Source organism: Trichechus manatus, unplaced genomic scaffold (assembly GCF_000243295.1).
Source record: "Trichechus manatus latirostris isolate Lorelei unplaced genomic scaffold, TriManLat1.0 scaffold00253, whole genome shotgun sequence".
NCBI lineage: Eukaryota > Metazoa > Chordata > Mammalia > Sirenia > Trichechidae > Trichechus > Trichechus manatus.
The window spans coordinates 2,231,788-2,242,791 of record NW_004444189.1 but is presented as its reverse complement, the minus strand read 5'-3'; the positions used below and the strand labels follow the sequence as shown (position 1 = coordinate 2,242,791).

The following is an 11,004-nucleotide window of genomic DNA, read 5'->3' as shown; positions in this document are numbered from 1 at the left end:
CTATTGCCATCAAGTTGATTCCAACTCACAGCGACCCCATGTGTTTCAGAGTAGAACTGCACTGCACTCCACAAGTTTTTCATAGCTGTGACCTTTTGGAAGCAAATAGCCAGGCCTTTCTTCTGAAGCAACTCTTGGTGGGTTCAAACTGCCAAACTTTCAGTTAGTAGCTGAGTGTTTAACCATTTGAGCCACCCAGGGACTCCAGGGAGAAAGCTAATCCAGTGCTAATGGGAGTGTATACCTGTCTAACTACTTTGGAAAATACTTTAAATATTATTTAGTAACACTGAACATGTGCATACTCTACAACCCAGCAATTCCCCTCCTGACAATATTCTCCAGAATAACTTTTTTAGAATATTCAGAAGAATATTCTCTAGAATAACTTGTGCATCAGAAGACATGGACAAGAATGTTTAGAACTGTATTATGCAACCAAAAATATTCATCAACAGAAAAACAGATAAGTAGAATGTGGCATATTCATACAATGGAATATCAAATAGCAATGAAAAGTTAACAATTATTCATATCAACATGGATGAATCACAGAAACAATGCTGAGTGCATGAACACTTACAGTCCAGTTCCAGTAGACAAAACTGAGCATTATTAGTTCATGGATACATGCATAAGTGGTAAAATCGCCAATGAAAATCAAGGCAATCTAAACATTTTTATACCGATTGGAAAGACGCTATTTAAATAGGAATAAAGTCTCGAGAATGAAGGTGGGAATGGACTGCAGAAGATTACTTCTTTTTTTATTGAGGGCAGCAGTGTTATTTTATAAATATTCATTATATGATTACTTTTTGTTTAATAACCACAAACTTACAGAAAATTAGGAAGTACAAAGACAAAAAACTTCTTTTTTTTTACAATATAAACTGTTTTATTATCTGCTGTTCTCACTTAACAATGGATTGTGAAGATCTTTCCATATCAATAAACATAAATCAAATTATTATTAGTAATGGCTGTATGGTATTCTATTATTTGGTTGAGGTGTTATATATATATATATTTTACATTTATCTTTTTTTTTAAATTGTACTTTAGATGAAGGTTTACAGAACAAATAGTTTCTCATTAAACAGTTAGTACACATGTTGTTTTATGACAATGATTAACAACCCCAAACATGTCAACACTGTCCCTTCTCAACCTTGGGTTCCCTATTACCAGCTTTCCTGTCCCCTCCTGCCTTCTAGTCCTTGTCCCTGGACTGTTGTGCCCCATTAGTCTCGTTTTGTTTTAAGGGGCTGTCTAATCTTTGGCTGAAGGGTGAACCTCAGGAGTGATTTTATTACTGAGTTAAAAGGGTGTCTGGGGGCCATACTCTCAGGGTTTCTCCAGTCTCTGTCAGGCCAGTAATTCTGGTCTTTTTTTGTGAGTTAGAATTTTGTTCTACATTTTTCTCCAGCTCTGTCCGGGATCCTCTGTTGTGATCCCGGTCAGAGCAGTCAGTGGTGGAAGCCGGGCATCATCTAGTTGTGCTGGACTCAGTCTGGTGGAGGCCGTAGTAGTTGTGGTCCGTTAGTCCTTTGGACTAATCTTTTCTTTGTATCTTGTTTTCTTCATTCTTCCTTGCTCCCAAAGGGGTGAAGAACAAAAGGCTTTTTAAATGAACAATTTGAGAGTAATATGCCCCATCACCCTCCTAAAAACTTTAGAGTATATTCCAACAAACAAGGACATTCTCCAACATAACCACAATGTTGTTTTCGTTAGGTGCCGATGAATTGGTTCCGACTCATAGTGACCCTGTGTACAACAGAAGGAAACACTGCCCTATCCTGCGCCATCTTCACATAACCACAATACAATCATCAAAATCAGGAAGTTTCTCTGTTTTGAAAATGAACTTCTATTATATTCATAATGAAAAAAAAGTTTTAATTTTCAAACAACAACGAAATAACCCGTGGCTTCAGAAAGTAGAAAAATTTAGGGGCACTCAGATCATACTGAGCCTTGAATGTTCTCCTCAGTATTCCTACTCTCCTTTTTTCCTATAGGTGTTTTTTGTTTGTTTTTCTTGATTTCTTAATTCTTAAGACTTAAAAATCTGTTTGGTGAACAGGATCTAAAGGAGTGGTTCAAATTTACTGATTATTTTCTATGATGTTAATTTTTAACATTTTGCATCTTCTCAAATCCAACTAAATACGCTCTCAAGCAAAAGTGAAACACCCAGCATTTCCACTTCCTCATCTCAGACACGGCTGTCTCACACACCCTCAGCAAGAGCCAGAGCATCGAAAAATCACAGACCAAAGTCTTCACAATTCGATGACTTCATTTGTTAAAAGGGGTCTTTACAATCATCTGTCTGGTAGCCAACAGCAGAGGAATAAGAAAGCAAGGATTTAAATGGCCTCTTTCAAGTTTCTGATATAAAAAGAGGAAGTTTGCAGAAAAATTCTGGTAAGTTACTGAATTATTAAACCTGTCTTTGTTTTTCATGCCTGAGGGAGGACAGCTATCTTTAAAAACTCCAGCTGCACTTTTTATATAAACATATATAAATACATATCGATATATTTAACTGATACTGACTTTGTTTTAAGTGCTCTTCTAAGAGGAAATGCTCTGCTGAACGTAATAAAGGCGATGAGAATATGTCTGTGGGTGGGAAAGAGGATAAACTATGCATAGAAGTTCAGGAATTTAAGAATAAAATATTGTAAAGGAACCTGTGTGGTCATGTGCAAATCTGCAAAGTTCTGTCTTCCATATCTTCAGATGATATTAAAAGCTTTACATTTAATCAAAGACACCCTCCAGCAGTTAACTATTCTTCTCTTTAAGCCTTTTCTTTGCAACCATCTTATACAGCAATTTGGTTTAAAGAATTCAGCGTTCATCAGGAAAACGAAACTAACTTGCTTATGTGTAGTTTCAGTTTCACGTCTTCAGAGAAGGGTGTAGCCCTGCTGGGTTCAGCCAGGAAATGAAACGTCTTTCCCCCATTATCAGCTCTAAGACTCCTGCAGAGCAGAACAACTCCTTAGGGCATGGATACCTGGGGTGCTGCTGAGGACCCTCCTGAGGTGGGGGTAGCTCTGCTGATTTGGTTCTTCTTGCTCAACACCCAAACAGAGAAAACCTGAGTAGTCTCTTAAGAATGACATTGTGCAGCTCCTTTGTCATAATTAATTTTATTAATTAGAACAAGGTTTGTGTTCAAGCAGCTGAGAGGCCCTGGGAAGCCAAAGAGTTATGTCAAGCATCTCAACATTTGTCCACCGATCATGGTAATTTCTATTTTTACTTAGCTCCAACAATATATGTGCTGATGCTCTTAAAAGTGATAAAGCACAAACTATTTTGAGGTTCAAATCATTATATGATCACAACTGCCATCATGGGGAGGGCGTGTTAAGAAATTTTTGACATTATAAAAGGTCCAAAGGTATTATTGAAGAGTTTAATAATTATACTGAGATAAGGTATTGATTGATCCATTTAATTAGACGACTCCAGATTTGGGGAATAAATGGCAGTAACCCTATTTGAGAAGAGTATTTCTGGTATCTATTGCTAGAATCTGAACAAGAAGAAGTGAGAGAACACTGTCACGTGTTAGGCAGCACAGAGACATGTTTCTTTGCAGCATCCCGTACTCTGGATGAAGACCCACAGTTGGTCGCTGGCTGGGTAGAGGCCAGTGAAGTGTAAAAAGAGGGGATGGACTGCAGAGAGACATTCCTGATGTGCTGCTTCATTTCTAGAATGTTGGACTGGATTGGAATTGTAATCACGGGCTGACACGAGAAAATCTTGAGTCTGTCCTCTTAATCATTAGGATGTCCACAGAAAGGGTAGGTAGGTTAAAGGACTGAGAGAGGACTCTGACCAAGAAAAGACCTGAACAGGATACGTCTGTGCAAAGTCATGAGCCCTCATCAGGAGATCAGCAACTCACAGCTGAGCGAGCAGGTGAAAACAACACAGGTGCTGAGGCTCTGATATTGAGGGCCTGAGTGGAAAGAGATCTCCTCTGGGGAAAACCCTGTGGGACAAAATGGTCTCATTTGGGGATTGTGAGTGATACAGTAGAAAGTGGATAAGGGAATGTTATGAAACTGGGGTACACAGAAGGACTGCAGGAGAAAATATATTTATTAATTTTCTTTTAATACAACTTCTTTATCATCTTTGTGACCAGATGATAGATGCTGGAATTAATTCTAATCTAATGGGTAACATGATAAAGCAATCTCCCCAGATTTCTGTTTGGGGATTCAGGTCTTGTAAAATCGTCCATATACATTGCTAATTCAAGGTTTTCAAAAATTCTTTTTTTTTCTTTTTAATTGTGCTTTAGATGAAGGTTTACAGAGCAAAGTAGTTTCTCATTAAACAATTAATACACATATTGCTTTGTGACATTGGTTGCCAATCCAACGATGTGTCAACATTTTCCCCTTTTTGACCTTGGATTCCCCATTATCAGCTTTCCTGTCCCCTTGTACCTTCTCGTCCTTGCCCCTGGGTCGGTGTGCCCACTTAGTCTCATTTGGTTTTATGTGCGTGTCTAACCTTTGGCTGAAGGGTAAACCTCAGGAGTGATTTTAGTACTGAGTTACAAGGGTGTCCGGGGGCTGTACGCTCAAGGTTTCTCCAGTCTCTTTCGGGCCAGTAAGTCTGGTCTTTTTTTGTGAGTTAGAATTTTGTTCTACATTTATCTCCAGCTCTGTCCAAGACCCTCTATTGTGATCCTTGTCAGAGCAGTCGGTGGTGGTAGTTGGACACCATCTAGTTGTGCTGGACTCAGTCTGGTGGAGGCCGTGGTAGTTGTGGTCCGATAGTCCTTTGAACTAATCTTTCCCTTGTGTCTTTGATTTTCTTCATTCTCCCTTGCTCCAGATGGGGTGGGACAAGTGGGGTATCTTAGATGGTCGCTCACAAGTTTTAAAACCCTAAAAACTTCATTATTTTTTAACTATTCTAAAGAAAGTAAGCATACTTTCATTTATGTCATTCAACAGATATTTGTTGAGAAGCTACTATGTGCTAGGCACTGTAAGATATTGAACAAAAGGTACAAAATCCATATCCTCATGGAGCTTACTTTCTAATGAGTGGGACAGAAAATAAACAAGGTAAATAGATAAAATATATGCAATGATGGACTATGATAAGTCCTAAGTAGATAAAAATCAGACTGAAGAGGGATAGGAAACATTGGGAGATGGGATCAGTTTTCAGTAGGCTGGCTAATGCTGCAATGCTTCACTGAAATGCTGGCATTTGATAAGAGACCTGAAAGCAGTGAGGGAGGGAGCCAGCAGGCATCCAAAGGAAGAGCATTCCAGGGAGAGGACACAGTAAGTGCAGTGGCTGGAAGCAGGAGCAGGTCAGGGAGCAGAGGGCAGAACCTGATCTGGGGATAGAAATAAAAATAAGATATAGTAATATCAGAGGGTAACAGGGTGCCAGAACATGTCAGGCCTTGTAGTTCACAATAATGAATTTGGCTTTCATTTTGAGTCTGATGGGAAGACACTAGTGGGTTTGAACAGAGTATTAACATGATCTTATTTGCATTTTCAGTGGACACATTTCATGAAGATGGCACATGACTGAGCAATGTTTCCTTCTGTTATACATAAGGTTGGACTCAGGGCAAGTACCAACTATATTTTAACAAGGTCAGTCTGGTGGCTTTTTTGAGCATTCCTCAATGATGTCAATGACAGTAACAGGAAAACCAGTAAGGGGGCTATTGCTGTAATCTGGGAGAGAGAAAATGGGGGCCTGCACCAGGTGGTAATGGCAAAGGGGTGACAAGTGGTCAGATGCTGGAGATGTTTTGAAAGCATGATCTACAGGATTTGCTCAACATTGAATGTGGAATGTGGGAGAAGGGGAAGAGAAACTATGCCTGCAACATATTTTTGAATGTTTAATTATTTTATGGAAAGTATATATATTAGAGACAGAGAGGTAAAATACATGAGATTGTTTCTTGCTCTGTTACCTATTCTTCACTTATCGACATGGTTAGGTTCGAAAGCCCAGGTCATTATGCGAAAATCAGTGTTATGCAAAAATGAAGGATGACCACGTCAGATCACAAAATGAAGGATGACTACATCTTTCCATAACTGCCAAATCACATCATTCCATAACTGCCAAATCACCGAGAATCACGGCCCAGCCAAGTTGACACATAACCTTAACCATCACAGCCAGCATTACTCTAGCCTCACAACTTGATGTTCATTACTGCCAGATGTACATCATTAATGTGCAAAATAGTTGGACAGTAGATTTTTACTATTGTAGTAAATGAGAAATTGGATAACAAGATAGTTGGTAAGTGAGGAGTAGGTGTATTTCAAATTCTCTGCATGTTTGAAAATTTTCACAGGAGGAAGTGAGGGGAGAAATCTGTCTGATAAACAGTTACTGAGCAACAATTCAATCAATATTGTTTTAATTTGCTGTGATGTCATTCTTTGGATCTAATACAGTCTCATCAAATATATCCTCAGGCAAAACTGAAAAGGGACCAGGACAGTTCTGTCTACATCTCTGCTTCCTCAGTTCCACTTTCAGTGATGTGAGTCTCACAAATTCTCAAGAAGAGGCAACTAAGCTAAGTGTTTGAAGTCAAAGAGCTTCACAATGACCTATTTCAAGTTTCTAATATAAAAAGTGGAGGTTTTCAGAAAAGCACTGGTAAGTTCCTAATCATTAAAGGCCTCACTTTCATTAACTTTCTTTAAAAGCTATCTTTAAAAACTAATTTTAAAAACTAAAACGGAACTTTGAAAATGAATATACTTTCAAATGTACATAGCTACTTTTTATGAACCGATTCTAAAAGGAATCAGAAATATCGCTGCTTTCATATACATACCACTAGATGTAACTTGTGTGGACTGTGGGATTCTTTGCAAAAGAAATCTTCCAGAAAGCATGGGGAGATGGCAGAGTGTTTCTGGAGGTGGAAGACTCAGGGAATGAGGCTAGAAGACCTAGGTAAAGTGTAGATCAGAAGATTAGGAATTCAAGCATACCAAATTGTATAGAAAACTGTAGCTATGTGCAGTTATGCAAAATTCTGTCTTATATAACTTAATTAATATCAAAGTTTACATTTAATTAAAGATAAAATCCACCAAAGCTTAATCATTGTTTTATTTGAGACTCTCCTTCACAACTAGCTTATACAGAGACTCTGGGAGAAAGTCCATAAAGTGCACTTCAGGAAATGAAACAAACTTGCTTGTGGATGTTTTCAGTTCCTTGAAGTATCAGAGAAGGGTGTAGGCCTGCTGGGCTCCAGCAGCATTACCAGTAATCTTCCCTCCAGGTATGGATACCTGGGCTGCTGCTGGAGGCCCAAGCCCCCAAGACTGGGGTGAGCACCAGTGCTTGCCTTTGGCTCTGATCTTTAGATCCTTCTTACTCACACCTAAAGAGAAAAAATAAAAGTCCTTAGAGGATGGTGGATCTTGAAATTAAGCACTAATAAGAAGATCTCTGGAGTTCAAAATTTTCCCAGAACAGAATAAAAGGGATAAGATAAAGGCTTCCTCCCCAGCTCCAACCAGAGCAGCTAACTCTTTCCCATTGTACATATAGAGGCTTTGTGTCCATTTCTTTTGAAGAAGCAGAACAAATACAAACAACAACAACCAAGACAATACTGATTCTGGTTCTATTCCCCTATACTATGGGAAAGGAGGCCCTGGGTGATGCAAATGGTTAATGCTCTTGGCTGCTAACTGAAAGGTTGGAGGTTCAAGTCTACCCAGAGGTGTCTCAGAAGACAGGCCTGGTAATCCACTTCTGAAAAATCAGCCATTGAAAACTCTATGGAGCAAAATACTACTCTGACACACATGGGGTCGTCGTGAGTTGGAGTCAACTCCATGGCAACTGGTGGTGGTAGATAAATGGAAATCTGAGGCTGGCTGAGAGTAAATATAATTTAATTGTAACATAATTTTTCTTATCACAACTTCTCCCCCCTTTATTTACACTATGTAACTCTTGTTAAAAGCATAAGTTTTTAATATTTAAAAAAAAAAGGCGTCCTTAAAGGATGTGAATTAAATCAGATAATATCCATTTTGCTGAAGATCATTCAAAAGCAGTTGTAGCAGTTCATCAACAGGGAACTTCCAGAAATTCAAGCTGGATTTGGAAGAGGACATGGAGGAGGATGGGGCCAAGATGGCGGAGTAGTCAGATGGTTCCAGTGGTCCCTCTTACAACAAAGACCCCCAAAAACAAGTGAATTGATTATATATGACAATCTAGATGCCCTGAACACCAAAGGCAAAATTGAGGAATTGGACTGAGTGGCAGGGGGAGGGAGAGATAGTTCAGAAGCAGCAAGGAGTTGCCAGACCTGACCTGGTGGAAGCCAGAGCCCTTGAGCCCAGATTCAGCTCGGGGTGTGTGATGAGGCAAGCAGCGACACTTGTGAGGCATTTCCACATCAGGAGAGACCCAGCAACAGAGAGTCTACTCAGCCATCCAGAACTAGTGAGAAGCAGCCCTAGATTGGCAAAAGATAAGTACTTGCATCTGGCCTACTGCGCAGATCAAAAACACCCCCCTTAGGGAAAAACCTCTCTCCCATTTACCTCCCTGCTCTGCACTGGGTGCTGGATGGCTTCACCAAGTCCCGAGTTCCCTGGGCCAGAAGTAGGACCTGTTTTGCACCCTTACCCGTTCTCCCGGCCTTGGAGAGGAAACAAATTAACAAACGGGGAAAAAATAATCTGCTGGCTCTCCTAAGCCAGGAAATCAAGGTAGGCTGAACTCCTTTGCCTAGGCACAGGCATAAGGGATTCACGGACTTTAAGTGCCTTTCCCCCTGCATAGACTTGTGTGGGCACATTTCAATAGCATAGGCCCTCATTACCACAGCAGAACAGGGTATATACTTGAAGTCTAAACTTCAACTGATTCAGCTGTGAAGTGGCAGGTTCGTGACATTTGACACTGCTCTGCCCATTAAGCAGGGTCTTCACATACCCACATCAGGGGCTTGAGGACTGGTGACTCCACCACATCACCTAGCCACCTGTGACAGGGGCCCAAGAATAAGAGGTGCCCCCCAGTCCTTACAGCCAAGAACATTGGGTGCTCATAGTCTGGCTGCAAAACCCACCCACCTACGTGCTCTAGGGAACAGGGACATATTTTCCCCCTAGACACTCGGGGGCGGCTGTCTGCCCCCTGCCTTTCTCAGCATGTGTCCCCCTGCTGCAGCTGGTTGCCTGTGCCTACACCAATCACCCATGCCTGTCTAGGTGACAGCCTGCACCACACATTTGGTGGCTGACTACCTGGACACCTGATCTGAATCCATACAGGAGGAGCAGGCAGACTCCTGGGCTCACATACTTAGTGGCAAGTCTGGATACCTGGTGGCAGAACTTTGAAGCATCAAGGGCACCAGTGATCAGGCTAGCTCACGTGAGCAGCCTATTTGGGCATATCAAAACTAAACAAAACAAGAAGCTAGGACACAGTAAGCAAACATAAAATAAATAAATATAATAACTGGATATATTATTGATGGCTCGGAGACAACAGTCAATATCAAATCACATAAAGAGGCAGACCATGATGGCTTCAGCAAGCTCCCAAGATAAAGAATCTAGAAATTTTCTGGAGGAAGAAAATTTCTTGGAATTACTGGAGGCGGAATATAAAAGATTAATATACAGAACTCTTCAAGATATCAGGAAGGAAATTAGGCAAAAAGCAGATCTAACAACAGAGGAACTTAAGAAGATTAGGGAAGAGCATAATGACAAATTTAACAGCTGCAAGAATCCATAGAGAGACAGCAATCAGAAATCCAGAAGACTGACAATAAAATTTCTGAATTAGACAACTCAATAGAAAGTCATAGGAGCAGAATTGAAGCAATGGAAGTCAGAATTAGTGAGATTGAAGATAAAGCACTTGACACCAACTTATTTGAGGAAAAATCAGATAAAAGGATTTAAAAAATGAAGAAACCCTAAGAATTATGTGGGATTCTATCAAGACGAATAACCTACAAGTGATTGGACTACCAGAATGGGGGGATAACAGAAAATACAGAGAGAATTGTTGAAGATTTTTTGGCAAAAAACTTCCCTGATATCATGCAAGATGAGAAGATATCTAACCAAGATGCTCATCGAACCCCACATGAGGTAGATCCCAGAAAAAAGACACCAAGACATACTATAATCAAACTTGACAAAACCAAAGATAAAGGGAGAATTTTAAGAGTGGCTAGGGATAAACAAAAAGTCATCTACCAAGGAGAGTCAATAAGAATAAGCTCGGACTACTCAGCAGAAAGCGTGCAGGCAAGAAGGCAATGGGATGACATATATAAAGCCTTGAAGGAAAAAAACTGCCAGCAAAACTGTCTCACAAATATGATGGCGAAATTAGGGCATTTCCAGATAAACAGAAGTTTAAGGAATTTGCAAAAACTGAACCAAAATTACAAGAAACACTAAAGGGAGTCCTCCAGTTAGAAAATCAATAACATCAGATAACAACCGAAGACTAGAACACAGGACAGAGTAACCAGAAATCAACCCAGATAGGAAAGTCACAAAAATAAATCAAAGCTAAAACACTGAAAGTAGGGAAACGGAGAAGTCAACATGTAAAAGATGACAACTAAAACAAAAAAGAGGAACTAAAAAACGTAGACATAGATTTTTTCATATGGAGAGGAAGTCAAGGCGATATAAAGAAATAAAAGACTGGTATAAACTTAGAAAAATAGGAGTAAATATTAAGGTAATCACAAAGGAAACTAACAATCCTACATGTCGAAATAAAAAACAAGAAAAATATAAAGACTCAGCAAATACAAAATCAACAACAATGAAAGAGATGAAAAGAAAATACATAAAGAAAAATGACTCAGCACAGAAAATTAAGTGGAACAAAGAAACTGTCAACACACAAAAAAAAAAGACATCAAAATGACAGCACTAAACTCATACCTATCAA

At 39.7% G+C, this 11,004-nt stretch overlaps 1 protein-coding gene across 2 annotated transcripts in view; it reads left to right on the top strand.

Annotated features, from left to right (window-relative positions):
• The first annotated feature begins 2,073 nt into the window (after nt 1–2,073).
• Nucleotides 2,074–11,004, top strand: part of SAMD9L (sterile alpha motif domain containing 9 like) — a 19,495-nt gene continuing 10,564 nt past the window's right edge. Inside the window, exons 1-3 of one of the 2 annotated variants that reach the window (XM_023724630.1) lie at nt 2,074–2,433; nt 5,566–5,663; nt 6,510–6,696. The gene's annotated coding sequence lies outside the window, so the exon portion shown is untranslated. The remainder of the gene's footprint in view (nt 2,434–5,565; nt 5,664–6,509; nt 6,697–11,004) is intronic. The other variant, XM_023724629.1, reaches the window with a different exon arrangement.